Below are 18,786 nucleotides of genomic sequence, written 5' to 3' on the forward strand. Positions count from 1 at the left end.
AAGAGGATCACTAACACGTTAATCCATAACTAAAGCAAGAGGAATGAAATGCAACAGGGAACGAAGAACAAAAGGGTCACTAACAAGTTAATCCATAAATTGGTAATCCAGGGCAATTAAAAACTTCTGATTTGCCTTACATTCGTAATTTTATTTCTGCACGTGGTTATGCAATTTGTTGTACAGCACTCTGCTCGTGAGTGAGTCCTCTCTTCTATTTACATAGATCCTCATACTCCACATATGTTTTGCAGAAGGCATTTATGCAACCTCGACAGCCCATGTTTTGTGTGTCAAGGGTGGCTTAGAAGAAAGCTAGGGAGACTTCCTGTTGTTACTGGAGGGCAATACTCCACCAGTGACACTTGGGGAGGTTTTTCGCACCTTGCTTCCACCCATTGTTTCAACTCCTAAGGGGGTAGTTTTTCCTTAGCCAACTCCACAGACTGTTCAGTGGGAAGCCTGTGAAAAGGGGTGGAGGGCCACTGCAGTATCTCCTTGGAAGCCACATTCCACTCCTAGGAAAGTATTCTGCTGGCAGACGCACTCAGGGTGGAAGGAAGGTTCTCACAAGGTTCTCACGCTAACCAACTTCTGTTTTAGGTACGGAGGAAGCTGAGAGACTTAAGTTATGGCCATCTTTGTGTCTTGAGGGAGGCCAGTATTTCTCCCCTGCTGGGTCACATCTCGTCTGGTAAGCTGGCGCTTGCAACAGCTTCAACAGCATGACAATTCAGATCCTGTAATTGTTATATGTACTATACTTTTAATTTATAAATGAATCACAGAATATAAAAATTTTATAGCAAAACTATAAAACAAATTAATTTTATAGCCAAAAATAAAAAGCAAACTTTAATACATTGCTGAGAGGGGTCACATATTTGGCAAATGACACAAACCAGGGCGATTGATTTCCTAAACCCTAGTTTCCTATATATATATATATATGGCAGTAACTAAGTAACTACCCTGAGTAGCCAGTTCATGTCATGCAGATCCCGTAATTATTATATATACTATACTTGTAATTTGTAAATGAATCACAGAATATAAAAATTGTATAGCAAGACTATAAAACTAAAATTTTAATTTTATAGCCAAACATAAAAATCAAACTTTAATACATTGCTGAGAGGGATCACATATTTGGCAAATGACAAACCAGGGCGATTGATTTCCTAAACCCTAGTTTCCTATATATATATATGGCAGTAAATAAGTAACTACCCTGAGTAGCCAGTTCATGTCATGCAGAGTAATTATTATATATACTATACTTGTAATTTGTAAATGAATCACAGAATATAAAAATTGTATAGCAAGACTATAAAACTAAAATTTTAATTTTATAGCCAAACATAAAAATCAAACGTTAATACATTGCTGAGAGGGATCACATATTTGGCAAATGACAAACCAGGGCGATTGATTTCCTAAACCCTAGTTTCCTATAAATATATGGCAGTAACTAAATAACTACCCTGAGTAGCCAGTTCGTCCTATATATACTAAATTTTAAGAGATGTGATATCTGATGAGCACTGTAATAATAGCTAGCTGAAAAAAGACAGCCTCTGTAAATGCATCCTTACAAGAATATTCATTTACCTCCACTACTGTCTGTAGAGGGGCAGGACTCCATGCTCCTATACCAGATGAAGTCAGTTTTTGTTGAGCACCATACTAGCCAGCCAAAGAAAAGGGCCTCCTCTGGAACCTTACACAAGTCTTGTTCACCTGCTCTACCATTCATTAGGGTACAGGACTCTTTGCTACGACATACTGGAATTGAATTTTCACTTTTAGCACTCATTAACTGGAAGAAGCTAAAGTTACAACTGCTCTGTGTTTTAATCAATGCTCTTGGGGCAAGACGTTGTGATATTACTTCCCATCTTTTCACAAATGTAACAATGAACATCTATATTAGTACTTAAGCCTGACAGTAGAAAGCAATCACTACTTACATGGTGCTTCCTATACTGTATACCAACCATTTTTCAACCATCCTTGGTTACTACCAGTGGAAAAACAATTTGCAAATTAAATTAAAAGTAAAGCGTAAAATACATGTAAATATCATAATACACCATTCCTCTTAGTAGTGAATAAATCAACAAATGTCAAAATAATATTGTACACTACATACAATTTGTAAATCAGTCAAGTTAATCTAGGCATGAGGCATTGCAGTTAGCCTAAGACATATAGCACTGTAAGGTACAGTAATACTCTATAGCTATCGGGACAATTTGGTCTTTATAAAGTTGATAGTAAAGAAAAAACAAAACCTTTAATCTTTCCTTGAAAAGATTGCAAAGAAATTAACAAAAAATTTATACAATCCCCAAGCATCATGCTGATATGGGAGTTAATAAAGAAAATATGTATGTGCAGGAATAACTGTATTCCATATTTACCTCGGTATTCTATTTTTTTTTTTTTTTTTTACTTTCTGATTTAGATCACCAAGTAATACACAGTCATTGCTAATGCTAACCATGAGATAAATAGCTTTCATAAAATATGGCGATTAATGAGAAATATTTCAAATTACTTCAAACCCCAGATATTTCAAATTACTGTATTTCAAATCCCCCTATGTGTGGGACAAGAATAAGACTTCTGCTAATTTTACAAACTATTAATGAATATTATAGTAAATTTAATTAAAGCTCACACTGTATATAAGCTGGTAAATATTTCATTCAACAGCTCCACGGTTTATAGTTTTTCAGCCTTTTATTATGACATGGAAGCAAGCACAAATTATTTTTGTTGATTCCCCAAAACTAAACGATCATTATTACCCTGTATACCTTGTATTAATGTACTGAATTACTCCCCAGATTAATCAGAGTGATAAGTCTTTTATTTTTTATCTAAAATTTTCAATTACATGCAAGAACCGAATACATCTTGTCGCTCTCACATCTCGAGAGAGATTTTAATCTTATCCAGACTCCATTTGTCTCTGTTTCAGTTAAGGTTTTACACAGGATTATTAAAACAAACAGGAGAGACAGCACACTAAAGTTATTATATTACTGAACTTGGAAATATCAAATTATGACTTTATACTTCTCATGGTACTAACAAGGCAAAAATAACACTAATTTCTTCTCGAGACATTTAAAGTGTAACCCAAAACCATGGAGAAAAAATGAAAACTTAGTCCTTTGTTACATCTTAACTCCTTTAAATAAAATTGTGCCTTCCTTGATATATTCATGTCAAAGGTCTATTAATAAATATTTCTCATGTCCCTTTCAAGCATTTCTTTTCACTTACTCCAAAACTTAATACTCAAGGCATGTGAATTATAGTATATAAAGTTTCTTTTACCTGCTTGTAACACAGGTATGAAAATTCTTTCATATTCCAGTAGCAATACTAGCGCTCCAACAGGACTTCAGCTATTAGCAAGCAAGTTTTCAGTAAATGATGGAAACTACATTTGCTCTGGCCACTCAAGATCTCCACATGTCCAAGAGAGAGAGTGAACAATTAAACAACTGAACAATCAAATAAACCTAGGTAAGAAAGCATGCACAGAAAGCAAACAGAAGACATACTGATAGATCATCATCTATTGCCTTTCTCCCGAGAGCCTTTTAGGTTAAACAGGAAAACTGAAACCTGCTACTGTAACTGGAACACTACAAAGAATGTTAGTCCTCTATTTGTTGAGATACTAACACTATTATACTATAAGTACTTGTCATTTTGGAGAATAAACTTTCACTTCTCCCATCTATAGTTCCTATACTAGGAGGCACAGTCAAATATGTTAAAAGAGAAAGAAAACTTCAGTAACTCTTAAGTGAATTACAACAACTTTCACATCCGATATTTTAGCAATGTTTCACTTTTCACTTTGAAAATACATTCCGTGCAACCTCTTCCCTTCAAGATTCCTTTTAATGCTCTTCTGACTGCAAAAGAATGGTTGACAATTAAAATAGTAAATGAACAGGTATAAATGACTAACATACACTATATCAAAACATCTTGGTTCTTCAATACGACAAAGATCCAAGTCAAGACATTTGAATTATAATAAACTTATATCATAGATGTGGATTGCTTCTATCTGAAACATAAATAATCAGGTGACTACTTGAAAGTCAGTGGTATTACACATGTTAAATTACATTTAGTTTGTCTAAATTTTCATCTGCTTTGTTAATTCTAGTGACAATTTTTTTATTTACTCACAGCATCTGTAAACCTGCACAGCCACATCACTGAATTCGTACGTGTAATAGGTAACTGATGAAAAATGAAAACAGTAAATAAGAGAAACCTTTCGGGTCTTAAAATCAGAATTTATCAAGCAAATATACATAAACTAAATTCTGTACATACTTGATCACCCCTTAAGTGTCTCAGATGATAACACCCTTATGCGGTATACTGTATTGGGTATTTTTGCACTAAAAAAAAAAAATGAACAGATGACATTTTTAACAGCTGTAACTCTTCTAATAACATCTAAGCCCCTATAGGAGGGTAGTGCCGTCAGTGCACCTCATGCGGATCCCGTAGGGGGTTAGTGGTGTCCGTGCACCCCATGCGGTGCACTGTAGGCATTACTTAAGGTTCTTTGCAGTGTCCCTTCGACCCCTGGCAGCAACCCTTGTCATTCCTTTTGCTGTACCTCCATTCACATTCTTTCTTATATATCTCTTTCCACTCTCTCCTATCAGTTGTTTCATAGTGTAACTGCAAGGTTTTCTCCTGGTTTACCTTTCAGACCTTTCTATTCTTTATTTCTCTTTCAGTGCTGAATGACCTCATACATCCCAGTGCTTGGCCTTTGGCCTAAATTCTATCTTCCATTCCACCTCAAGCAGTGCACTGTAGGCATTACTTAGGTTCTTTGCAGCATCCCTTTGGCCCTTAGCTGCAACCCCTTTCATTCCTTTTACTCTACCTCTGTTCATAGTCTCATTCTTCCATCTTAATTTCCACCCTCTCCTAACAACTGCTACATTACACCTTTCAAACCTTTTTACTTTCAATTTCTGTTTGAGTGCTGAATGACCTCATAGGTTCCAAAGCAGCGCTTGGACTGTGGCCTAAATTCTATATTCTATTCTGTTCCAGTAAGATTTTAAAAAACACCTATTTTTACTAACTTCGATGTGATGTCGAGAAATTTTCCAATAAGCAAAGGAATTTCAAATCACTTATTAAGAAATTTACATCTGCATTAGGATCTGACATCTCACTTGTTAGTCACTTCTTTTGCTTTTAGAATGTGTACCAGCAACAAATTTGGCTACAAAAACAGTGGAAGATTAATTAAAAAACCAACGTAATTTTGAGTCAAACACCATTATTGAAGTTCATAGAAGTGTGTTAAGGGTTATAAGGCTAAAATAACAACAAAACAGGAGATATACCTACCATGTTTGATTCCCATCAATAACAGCTACAATAGAAATTCCCCACTTGTATTTGTGTGGGTTTTCTCACCAGCATTTGATGAAGGATAGGTACCTCAGATGTTCCTCACAAGCTTGGATTGTTTATCTGGAAAAAAGATACATGAAATTAGATTCACAAATTCAAATGTTTCAACATAAAAGAGGAGTGGGTGGGGTATAGCATTTCGCCCTAAAAGAGATTTGCTGCGAATGTAAAGGTAACACCTGCTGTAGCCACTTGCCATCACTATTTGTGTTAATATACAAAATTCTAAACCAAGTCATATATCACCTGCAAATATTGATTAATACAAGACCTCACTAAGGCAGGAAACATTGCTAACATACACCTAAATGAGGTTATTGAAGCCACATTATTACAAGTGACAAAATAAAAAGTACTCCATATAAGCATAAACTTTACTGACAAATGAGTAATGCCATCAACAAAGTCTTATGTATAAAAAAAAGACATTAAAATTACCTACATATAACATTTGCATTTATTTAGCATTAAGGGGCAAGGTGATGAAACCAGATTAATTTATAAAGTAACACTGATAATCAAGAGAATAAATGTAATCGACATACAATTCAAGGCCATATACTGGGTTACGGTTTCTGTAAAAGGGTTTTGACACTGTATTAATTTGTATTACGACTGTAATAAGCCTCTTGAAATTATGCAACCTTCAAAATAAACAAGCAGCATTTATGAGATGTTATTGAACTGTTGGCATTTGCCAGTACTCAGAGAAAATTCCTTTCACGCAACTTCCTATACTTGAATGAAATCCTCTATTAATCCCCATTTTCGTTTCACATCTCTAAAGATGCTCTAAGCCACGTGGCCAAGACGCTAATTAAGACAACTATTTAGGTGTGTCCTCTCCCTCATCCCCCCTCGAGTAGGACGCCTTGACGAGGTGAGGGGCTAAGGGATCCTGGCCTTTGGGCCCGGGTCCTGACAAATCATCCTACATAGTTTTTGGTTTAAATGGCGTGGACATTTCCACATTCGCAAAATTTTACTGCTTAGGTGAGTCTGAGAAGGGATCGTTTTTTGGAAGGGGTTCGCATTCGAAGCTAATTGTGGAGTTGTGGTGGTTGAGTCGCCACCCGAGATAGTTTGGACCTAAGAGATGGTGATGGGATTTTCCCACTGCTATCTTGAGGGCGGAACCATCTCTGGGGATCAGCCCATCGGAATCCAGGGGCTGGTTTTTGGAGGTGGGACTCCTGGCTTTTTGTCCGAAGCCCACGACTACGGTTGGAGTGGGGAGTCAGTCCCCATTAGTGGGGGGCAGAACTCCCAGCAGGCGGATTGGCTTATACCTGGGCCACTGCAAGCGTACTGGTGCTATCCTGAAAGGGTAGGGTATGGGGTGGACTGTTGGGAGTCAACTCTCACTTGTGCCATTGGTGGAGAATGCGAATACCTGACTGATCTACGATACTTTCTTGATATGACCAAGCAGTTTTGGGTGGGTGGATGAACCAGTTTGTGTGTGGTGGTCTGATGTGTGCATGCTTGGCATCTTGGGGTCTCTTCGTGGGCTTTGGGAGTGTGTTGGGGTGGGGAAGCTGAGCAGTAGAGCTGCCCAGTTTGTCCTTTTGATATGCTGTCGGGGTCTGTGCGGGGGCTCTTGGGTGTCGGGTGTGCACTTTTGGACCTTTGCATGTGGACTGGTTTAAACTTATGGATTTGGCTTTAGTTCTCCCTCCCTGGATCTGACGACTTAACGGCACTGGCAACGACTTCTGGCATGAACATGGATACGGGGCTTGGCTGTTGGACAGAGCCAAACACTGAGACACCAGGGTGTTAATAAATCTGGTGGATTTGATTCAAATAATAGGTCCTTTATTGCACTAATGTAAACTTATCATTAGATTACGAATGTTTATACAGTGTAGTGAAGCAATTCGGCAAAGTGGAAAGAATTAAATTAATTCTAGAAAAAGATAAGCAGTCATTTTGTGCTTTATCAAATTTTCCTCTCCCTTGAAGCTAGTGAGGCACAACAAAGACTACATGGCCACATTCTAAATGACTCAGTTGTCAGCACGAAAGTGTTTTCAGTGAAAAACTTGAATGATGACCCATTTGTTTTTGTTCCAAAGGCTGAAGAACATGGACCAGTCCCATGTACCAGAGCTCTTCCTCCCCCTTTATGGCATGTTGCTATCTACAAGGAGGGAGGAAAAATTTGATAAAAGCTGCTGACTGCATTGAGAGCAAGGTTGGTTCCATTCCCATTGGAAATTTGAAACGGTATGGAAAGAACCTTCTAATAAAAGCTGAAATGAGACTCAAGCAGTTCTGTTAGCTAACTTTAAACCTCCTGAAAGTGGAAATATTGAATCTATTTCTTCTCACAGATTTGTTAATACACTGAAAGGAGTATTTTACTCAAAAGATTTGCATGTTTTTAAAGAGGAAGAGATTCTCCATCGATGCCCTCCTTGTGTATCTCATGTAAAAAAAACTGGGTGGTGATGCAGCTATCCTTTTAACCTTCTCCTCCAATTACCTACCTGATACCATCATTGTTGGCCATGAGAGGATGCAGGTTAAAAAATATAAAAGAAGTCTAGACAGTGTCGCAAAATGCTTTGAATATGGCCACATTCAAAACTCTTGCGATAACAATAAAAGATGTCCTGTGTGCTCTGCAGAGCACGATATTTTGATGATTGCAAAGCAGCCCGATACTGTTTTCTTTGCAAGGGTGATCACACACCAAACTCTAGGGCTTGTCCCAGATATAAATTTGAACAAGAAGTGTTGGCAGTGGCAGATAATGAACATATTAGCATTAGTGAAGCAAAGCGCACGGTAATGGGGGCAAACAAAAGTGCCAACACTACGTATGCTTCTGTAATAAAACTTATGAAAACTTCCAACAATGTAAGGCCACCAATAACTGTGTCTGATGGAAGATATCACAAACCTGGTATTTCTCGAACCATAAATAATAATGAAAATCTCCAAACTGGTGAGAAATTTTTGTCGGCAAGTGCTTTGAAGTCCAATAGCAAAAATTGTACTTCCAAAAGCACAGAAAATTTATCTTCCACCACATCTACAGCTGTTGATTCATCTCCAAAAATAAGGGTGCCAAAATCAGCCAATAATTCAGGAAAATATTCTGAAAATACTTCAAACCAAAATAAGGTAAAGGAACAATCCCAATTAGATAGAGCTAGTTCAGAGCCATCAATCGCCACAGCCACAAACAAAAATAATAATAAAACTACGGTTGCAACTACCAAGAAACGCACAAGAAATAGTTCCCCAAATAATGATAATTTTATAATAAAAACTTCAAATGGGTTCAGTGTTTTGGAAGACATCTCTCCTCCTAGAAAGGTGGTTCCAAAAGTAGTTTCAGAACAAAAACATCTGAGTTCAATTCAGTCTTGCTGCCCTAAGACAAATAGGATTAGTGGTGCACAGAACCACAGCAATAATTCTGAACATCAGGTTCATAATAAAAATATGAAGATCAACCAAAGACCCTGAACACCAATTCAGATGAAAAGGGATTAAGAAAACAATCTCTTATAAAGGAGAATTTCCCACTCCACCCTAGGAACAGTACTTCCTCCAAGGAATGGGAAGTAGCACATTTTACCACCTTAGCATTCTTGCTCGATATTCTTCAGTGGAACTGTAAAGGTCTCAGAGCCCGTACAGAAGACCTTAAAGTTTTAATGCATGAATTTAATCCAGGGATTATATGCCTACAGGAAAACTATGTTAGGCAACTCTGTTTATAATCCTGACTAAATTATTCAATATTTAAATCATATCCCCAATTGGTGATCGTGCCCATGGAGGTGCTGCAATTATTATTAATAAATCTCTACAGCACTCCACAATACAATTAAATACAACACTACAAGCTGTCGCTATTTCAGTCATTTTGGAAAAGAGGATAACAATCTGCTCCTTATACCTTCCACCAGACCTTGATTTTAACATTGGAGATATTCAGTCGTTAATTGACCAACTTCCAGCTCCTTTACTTCTGCTAGGTGATTTTAATGCCTCACAACCCCTTTGGGGAAGTCGGTTTTTAGATAGTAAAGGGAAATTAATCAAAGACCTTATTGACAGGAATGATGTTACCCTGTATAATAATGGGTCAATGACTTTCCACAACATTCACGATAATCATTTCTCTGCACTGGACCTTAGTATTTCTTCAACTAGTATCCACCTTGATTTTAATTGGTCTGTTAATGAAGATTTAAATGGAAGTGATCACTACCCGATCCATTTGAAATATGCTCTGAATGCTCCATCAGAAGTTTTACCTAAGTGGAAGGTAGAGGACGCAGACTGGGATAAATTTAGTAAGGGTGTCAATCTAGATAGGGAGTTTGAGTCCTTTCATTCTCATCTAGATGCCTATGATTACTTTATTGAATCTACTTTGAAGAGTGCTGAAAGCTCGATTCCAAAAACAAAAGGCAAACCTCGTAGACCTGCAGTTCCCTGGTGGAATAAGACATGTGGTATTCTGAGAAAAGTGACTAGAAATGCTACAGACGTTACAAAACTAGTGGCTCCCCTCAGTCTAAATTAATCTACAAACGTGCTTTTAGCCAAGCAAAGGGCGCTTTTATAAGAAAAGCCAAAAGAGAATGTTGGCTTTACTATATTAATGGAATAAACTCCAAGACCCCACTGAGAGTGGTGTGGCGCAAAATAAGGAAACTGAGTGGAAAATTTGTAGCGTCACCATTGCCCTCATTAAAAATAAATGACACTCTAATCACAGAGCCCACTGAAGTTGCCAATGAGCTAGGAAAACACTTTTCTAAAGTTTCCAGCCCTAACAATTATTCTCCAGAATTTCAAAGAATTAGGAATTCTGAAATGTGTCTGAAGTTTGATTCGGGAAAATCTGAACCATACAACTACAAATTTTCCCTAAGAGAACTTCGTGAGGCGCTCTCCTCAAGTGAATCCACAGCTCCAGGTGAGGATACAATCATATATGAAATGCTGAAACACCTCCCAGATGATGCCAAAAATATTTACTGAAGATTATAAACAAAATATGGGAAACTGAATTTTACCCAAGGACTGGAAAATATCCATAATTGTCCCTGTTAAAAGCCTAATAAAGATGCTTCCTAAGCCACCAGCTATAGACCAATAGCTCTTACCAGCTGTGTATGTAAGCTGATGGAGAAAAAATGATAAATACTAGACTGGTTTGGCACCTGGAGACCAAAGGATTACTATCGCCATTTCAATTTGGTTTCAGAAAAACCGCTCCACTCTTGATCCCTTGCTGAGGCTGACCAACCAAATCCAGCAAGGATTCGCCAAAAGTGTCAGACCATTGGCATATTTTTTGACTTGGAGAAAGCATATGACACTACCTGGAGAATTGGCATCATGAAACAATTGCACAAGATGGGCATATGTGGAAGAATGGTCAGGTTTATATATTCCTTTTTATCAGACAGACTTTTAAGGTAAGAGTGGGAAACTCCTTCTCCCAACCTTTTATGCAGGAGGAAGGAGTTCCCCAAGGAAGCGTTTTAAGTGTAACACTTTTTTCAGTGGCAATAAATAGTGTGATTGAAAAAATCTCTCCCCTGTTAAATGCTCGTTTTTTTTGTCGATGACCTTGCAATATACTGCACAGGATATGATTCCTTGTCCGTATGTAAACATTTGCAAAGGTCTATTAATGCTATTACTAAGTGGGCTGATGAGAATGGTTTCAAATTCTCCTCTTCCAAAACAGTTGCAGTAAGATTCACCAGGTGCCGGCGTGTGGAAGAGGTTCCCACACTTAATTTAAAAGGGTCCATCCTTCCTTACGAGAGTGAAGTTAAATTTCTGGGGATGACTATTGACCATAAATTAACATGGCTAGCCACATAAATGCCCTAAAGTTTAATGTTAAACAATCTATGAATATTTTAAAGGTTGTCTCTGGATTTAGTTGGGGGGCTGATAAGAAATCCCTTCTGAGGCTATATGACTCTCTGTGTCGATCTAAGTTAGACTATGGCTGTCAGATTTATTCCTCAGCCTGTAAAACCAAGCTAAAGGAACTGGATGTTGTACACAACATGGGGTTGAGAATATGCTCAGGGGCTTTTAGAACTTCGCCTGTTGAAAGCATTTATGTCGACACAGATCATTTACCCCTTGATCTAAGAAGGCAAGAGCTAGGGTTGCGATACATGGCTAGAATGAAAAGTGCTCCCAGAAATCCCTCCTTTCAAGCACTAAAGGAAACAGACTCTCGAAGTTTTTCTGGTACAAGAGCTTCTAAACCATTCCAAATTCGACTGAATGAGGATGTTAGGAATAATCACCTTAAATCCCAGAAAGTGCTGGAAGTAGAATATCCCTGTAAATCCTCCATGGCTTATCCCAGAAGCATCAATATGTAAGAAACTGTTTAACAAAAAGGACTGCACTGTAGAAGAGATTAGGGGAAAATTCTTAGAGCACGATGTTACCCATACTAATTTTACAAAAATTTATACAGATGGATCTAAGTCAGATAGTGGTGTTGGTTGCGCTGTTATCCTTGGTGATACAGCGTACACAGCTAAATTACCTGACTCTGCATCAATATTTACTGCCGAATTAACAGCCGTAGTGTCTGCCCTAGATTTAGTTTTTTCAAAGTAGTGACTCTAATTTTGTCATATACTCAGACTCTAGAAGCACCTTAGAAGCTATTAAAAATTTAATAGCTTTCATCCATTAATTCAAAAAGTTCAGGAGTGGCTTTTTGTATATATTGTCGACGTAAATCAGTCTCTTTCTGTTGGGTCCCTTCTCACGTGGGGATTCTTGTGAAACGAGATGGCAGACAGGAAGCGAAAGCTGCTAGTATTTTATCAGAAACCTCTTTTAGAAAAGTGCCTCATACAGATCTAAAAGGTCCCATTAGATCTTATGTTTTAGTAAATGGCAAGAAAGATGGACTTCTCCCTTCTTGCCAATAATAAGAAATATAGAAATATTAGGGATAATGTACTACCGTGGTCTTCGTCATTCAGCTTGACAGGCAAACAGAGGTTATTTTAACGAGATTAAGGATTGGGCACACTCGTCTAACCCATCAGTTTATTTTTGAAGGAAGCAGCCCTCCAGAGTGTGCTTACTGTGATGAGACACTAACAGTGGAGCACATTCTGGTGGTCTGCCCAGATATTTTAACCAAAGAGAGAGATATTTTCAGGGTAAATCCTGTCTGATATTTTTGGGAGATGAAGCAGATATTTCTGCTATCATCTCTTTTTTAAAGTGTATTAAAATTTTTAACGATATTTAATTTTATTTAATTTATTACATCACGTAGAATTTTAATGACATTAATTTTTTTATGTATATAGCACATCATTCATTAAACTTCATACCCTTTATTTATTGGTCACATCACTTCATTTTATTTATTAATCATTTCCTTCATGAATTCATAACTTTAACATAATTTTATTTTCTTTCCATTACGGCGCTGAATGGCCTTGTTGGCCCCAGTGCCTGGGCTTTTGCCCTAAATATCATACATCCATCCATCCATCCTCTCCTCATCCAGTTTCCCAATAAGGCCTCTATTGAAAGAAGATAAAACCATCATATACTTGGTTATCATTACAATCATGGTTAAGACCAGTGCTCTATAACTTTTTTTTTTAATGAACAAGAAGCCGCCACACTAAGTTCCACATCTGCGCATAATGCAGAATACTCAAATTGTACATCCCCAAAAAGTTAAGTATACCTTAGTTTAACCAGACCACTGAGCTGATTAACAGCTCTCCTAGGGCTGGCCCGAAGAGTTAGATTTATTTTACGTGGCTAAGAACCAACTGGTTACCTAGCAATGGGACCTACAGCTTATTGTGGAATCCGAACCACATTATGACGAGAAATGAATTCCTATCATCAGAAATGAATTCCTCTAATTCTTCATTGGCCGGTCGGAGAGTTGAACGCTGGGCCAACAGCGTGCTAGCCGAAAGCTCTACCCATCCCTCCAGTGAAGAACTGATACATCCCCAAAACAAACATCTTGAATGTCTGAAATCAATTTTACCATTCAATCAAAAGTAACTCTCAGTTGTCCACATTAACAGAGCCAAGAGCCTGTCAGATAAGGGCAAGTGAAAAAATCTACGGGTGTTCAAGGGCAACTCCGTAGCCTACCCTCCCCCCCCAAACCTTGTTAATACCATATAACCATGAACACTAAACATGCTTATGAACAACAACCACCACTCTTGAACTTGAAAGCTTATTTGTAGCAAAATAAGATCTATAAACACTTTAAAAAAATAACAAACCACATCTTTTTCTCTCATACGCGACACACAATACTGCATGCTACACTATTTTTCATTTGCTGCAAACACTGAAATACATCGTACTGTACACACACAAAAAGTAAACCATTTTTTCTTGTATCCAACACAATTCAACACGTTAAACAGTCAATTTTATCATTTTCCCCAAATACATTGTACACAAAAAAGTACACCACTTTTTTATCTTCTATACAAACACACAATATAATAGGTCGCACAATCAATATTTATTACTTTTCCAAAAAAAAAAAAAAAAATAAACCTCTTTGTCTCTCATATACAACACACAATAAGCTAGGTTATGCAATTAATGTGTATAATTTTCCCCAAAAACACTACACAAGAAAAGTAAACCCATTTTTCTCGTATGCAACACACAATACGATAGGTTACACAATTAATATTTATCATTTCCCCCCAAAAACATACACAAAAAAGAAAACCCAATGACACCTTACTCCTACTGACAATTGAACTTTAATCTTTGAAAATTGTAAAAATTAAATATTGGCTTTTTGCATAAAGATTTTGGCCATTTTGTAATTCGTGAACAGAATGAGTCAGTATTCGACATAAGTTGAGAATCGCTGCCAAGTAAGACTTTCTTTTGTCTCGTATGCAGCACACAATTCTATTGGTTACACAATCAATATCTATCATTTTCTTCAAAGAAACTACACAAAAAAAACTTTCTCGTACGTAACATGCAATACGAAAGGTTACACAATCAATACAGTATTTATCATTGCCCACCTGTACATCGTGCATAAAAAAATCTAACAAATATAAAAATATTTTTTCTCTATCACTTTCTTGTGTGTGCTGCCCTTGGTGCTAGCGATGGCTGGAAATTTTAAAAACTTGTGTTGTCAAGGCTGGCATCATCATCTTCCTGTGTCTCCAGTGACTTCCAGGAGACATTAAGTGGTGAAGTGGTCGGAAGAGGTGTAGAGGTGCCTAAGGGGTCACGGTCATCGAAGTGGAGCAGCAACACATTAGATTCTTGGCTGAAGGAATCCCATACTCTCCCACAGTTCCAAGTTGAAGGACTGAGTTATCAAAGAAGTGGATGGCGATGGGCCTGGGTGCACAGTCTTGAGGGTATTTGATGATACAAACGATTACAGTATTCTGATTTGCAATGACAACCCTTCAATACTTTCAAAATTCAGCAGCCATGTCCAAGGCCCTGGGGATGTCCATGGGGTCCATGTTGGGGTTCTCCAACATCTCGATAACTAACTATCAAGGGCTGTTAACATATTCTTGTATGTGGGCAATCATCATGGAACAGCCTCGTCGTCATCATCTTCAGCCGCTTCCTTGTCACCACAAACAGCTGCAGCAGCTATCTCACTGTTGGAGAGAAGCTGGGGTCCAGGGTCGCCATCATTATCATCCAGCCACTTCTGTGTGTCATCCTCAGGAACGTCATTGCCTCCAGTTGAGTGTGGCATGAAAGTTGTCGACTTTGAACCCTTGAAGTCCATCAGTGCCTTTTCTCCATTAGCATACAGTTCCAGGCATGATTGAGGGTCTCCACAGTGGTGTCCTTCCAAGCATCAGCGAAATTAGATGGCAGACATCAATGAGTACTTGTGAAGATTATCCAGTCCCCCCACCATCTCCATGCCTTGCTGCTGCTCCCCCTCATCCTCCAGTACTACCATTACCTCCTCCAGGAACTTCCTCTGGGTTAGCCATTTCAATGGAACAATAACACCTTGCTCCATTGGTAGAATGAGTGCAGTCATATTAGGAGGCAAATACGTGACCCCAATACAACCTTCGTCACCAACCAACTGGACTATGTTAGGATGTGCAGGCATGTTGTCCTGGTTGTCCAAGAGAAGCAAAGCCTTCATCTGATGTGTAGCAATGCCAAGGTCCCGTGTCTGATGACAAACAACCTCCATTACAAAAGTGGTTATGGAACAAATTGGAAATGATCTTGGAGGTGAACCAAGCCTTTGCCACATAACAGATCACTGGGAGCCTATCCATCAACTCATGCGGGACATGTGGTTGCTCTGCATGTCCAACTACCACTGGTTTACAGTGCCCACCAGTAGCTTGTGCACATAAAGTAGAAATATGTTGCTTGGAAACCTTTGGACTGAGTAAATTCTTTTCCTTCTCATCAGCCAGGGTGTTAGTAGGTATGGAGCGACAGAGCAAACGAGTTTCATCAGTGTTCTAGATTTGCCCCTCAAACAAGGCCTTCTTTCTTCATCAAGTCTTGCAACATCTGACAAATTGCCTCTATTCCCTCCTCAGAAGCATCCAAAGCTTTGCCATTATTGTTCTGTTAGAAATCCAAGTCAAATTTTGAAACAAAACCATCAACCTTCAGATGCTTTAAAGTCCTCAACCTTATGCAACCCTGCGAAATTCGCAGTTTCAGTCTTCAACTCGGCACCATGCATGTTCACACCAGCAGACCTTACTTGACAAAACCCCACCAAGGTCCACTCCTCAGTGTCCTCATAACAGCCATTTGCCACGAACCAGCAGGCTTGACTCCTGGCTGTTTTCTTACCAAAGTCTGTCATGTATTACTGTACTGTACTTCAGCTTGTCCTGGGAAGTCGTGATATAATGCAAGGTTGAGCGGGCAATGTCATACTCCTCCAAGATGTGTGACCTAGACCAATCTTGCCCAATTTTCCCAGCAATTTTGAATTTGTGTTGAAGGGTCAACACCTTCCTTGCCCTATTAGGATGAGGTGGGGCTAGGCACAGCACCACACACAACACAAGCAAGACCAACAATGCTGGAGGCACTGCAACGAAAGCCATGCAAAAGCAATCCATATGCGAAAAGTTCTAACAAGTGATTAATCAAGCACGACTCTAAAGAGAAGGAAAAGTGTGTTACCAAGTACACTGATATTTCCCAGATGTAGCCAATTAGCTTACAACATGTTTATGATGCTGTCTATTAGCCATTAAAAATATTTTGAAAATTACAATGACATATACGTTTCCACGAATAGCGAGAAAGCTTACAAGAAACACAAGTTCTTGTCCACCCCACATTATCTACCATATGCTGTTCAACTGATGACATTATCCGTATCAATCAATAAAAAATGATAAAGCGGCATATCATGACTTAGGTGATGTCATGCTTTTAGGCCAGTAACAATCATAAAAGCTAACTCTTTCTATACTTTTTCACTTTTTGTGTGTGTTTCTTAACCCCTTTTTACACGGGTCAAGTAGAGAAGCAAGTCAAGTGTGCAAGTAACTTGCTTCAAGTAACTTGACATGTGTGTACATTACACTTGATCAATATTTTGTGCAAGTCAAGTAAGAAGAAAGTTGACAGTCAAGCAGAAGAGCAAGTCAAGTGAATAGACACGAGGTCTATTTTGAGGCAAGTTGCTTCCCCTCCATTCACCACTGGCAAGCTACTTGCTACCCACTTGACTCGTGTGAACACGCACTTGAATTTACAGCTCAGTTGCAGGATAGACGTTGTGCCGAATAGTACTGGAATTTTATTTTACACACCATTTTGTTTTATATATTCAGAAATGCCCTCAAAGTGGACTGAAGATGTAACATAAAAGTTTGTACTATTGTATATGGAGCATGAGTGTTTGTGGAAAATGTTTATCGAAATATATCAAAACAAGGTGGCATGACAGAGTGCTCTCATGGACATATAATTAATGTCGAACTTTATGTATTGTAGGATACTTCAGCTGATACAGTACAGGAGGATTACAGTGGTAATCAAATTGATCTAGAAGGCGATTCTACTCAGGATTCTGCACATTCCCTACAATCTGAAAACGCTGAGGAGAATTTAGATCAAGCAAGATCTATGCCGAAACCAAAATGAAGGAAACAAATCACTGAAGTGACAGCAGCTATAAAGGAGCTGAAAGAACTAAATGAAACCATCAGTAATCCCAAGAAAGTTGAAGATAAGTGTGAAGCATTTGGAAATCACATTGTAGTTCAGTTAAGAAAATTACACCCTCAACAATGCATTTTGGCGCAGGAGGAAATACAATGGATTTTGACAAAGTACAGTACAGGCTCGCAACACTTTCATCTACTGATTCAACTCCCACACCACCTCCAACTTCTGTTTCCCCTGCCCGTTCTTCTTGCTCAGGCTATGCAGACACTATAGCCAATTCTCGCGTAGTTTCTCCTGCTCATTCATTTTCAGAGAGTCACCCACATTCAACGCCTCTTTCCTTTCCTTCCCAAAACATTGAACAACCACAAGACTTCATGACCCTGTCTAGAGCCATTTCAAGCCTCAGTGAGTTTGGCGATGGTGTAATGTACTGTAGATCTAGTGCTCTGGTTATTTATTTTTTTTTTTTATTAAACTTCATTACTTTAGTAAATCATGAAATAAGTACAGTGGTACCTCGGTTTCCGACGCTAATCCGTTCTAGAAGGAATGTCGAGATTCGATTTTGTCGAATTCCGAATCAATTTCGACCATAAGAAATAACTGAAAATGGATTAATCCGTTCCTGACCACCAGTCACTACTCCAACCTTGTCTTTTTATACAAAAACACTACACACATTACAATTAAATAAGTTCAGAGTTAAATAACTTACCTTATTAGAAGTCTTCTTACAGTTTTAAATGCATACTGTATAAAAAAAATTGGCCTACCAGTGGTAGACCTTAGCGCTGCAGGCTAGGCTAGGCAGCCATATGCACTCCAGAATGTACTGTAACGGGTATGCACAAAACTGTTGTTAATGATAAATACAATGAAAAACAAGCCTGGTCATTACATTAAATTAATAAAACAATATTAAAAATAAGCCGAATGTACTGTAGAGTCTGTTATAAAAATTAGAAAAAACGTCTTAAGTTACGTCGGCATCGGCAGCTTGTGGCAAGCGTGAATGTAAACAAACCAGAGCGCCGTCCTGGTGGCGTATCTTGGTACTACTGTAATTACATAAACATTGTGTACGTTCAGGATTGTATTAATTTATGGTAAATTCCATTC

At 38.3% G+C, this 18,786-nt stretch overlaps 1 long non-coding RNA gene across 2 annotated transcripts in view; it reads right to left on the reverse strand.

The window, feature by feature from the left end:
- Window positions 1-604: 604 nt before the first annotated feature.
- The window catches only part of LOC136845314 (uncharacterized), a 40,440-nt gene continuing 22,258 nt past the window's right edge, over window positions 605-18,786 (reverse strand). For both annotated transcript variants that reach the window (XR_010855142.1, XR_010855141.1), the window contains 3 exons: window positions 5,416-5,541; window positions 1,612-1,785; window positions 605-740 (listed from right to left, as the gene is read on the reverse strand). This is a non-coding gene — a long non-coding RNA (uncharacterized lncRNA). The remainder of the gene's footprint in view (window positions 741-1,611; window positions 1,786-5,415; window positions 5,542-18,786) is intronic.

The sequence above is a fragment of the Macrobrachium rosenbergii genome, chromosome 13 (assembly GCF_040412425.1).
Source record: "Macrobrachium rosenbergii isolate ZJJX-2024 chromosome 13, ASM4041242v1, whole genome shotgun sequence".
Lineage (NCBI taxonomy): Eukaryota > Metazoa > Arthropoda > Malacostraca > Decapoda > Palaemonidae > Macrobrachium > Macrobrachium rosenbergii.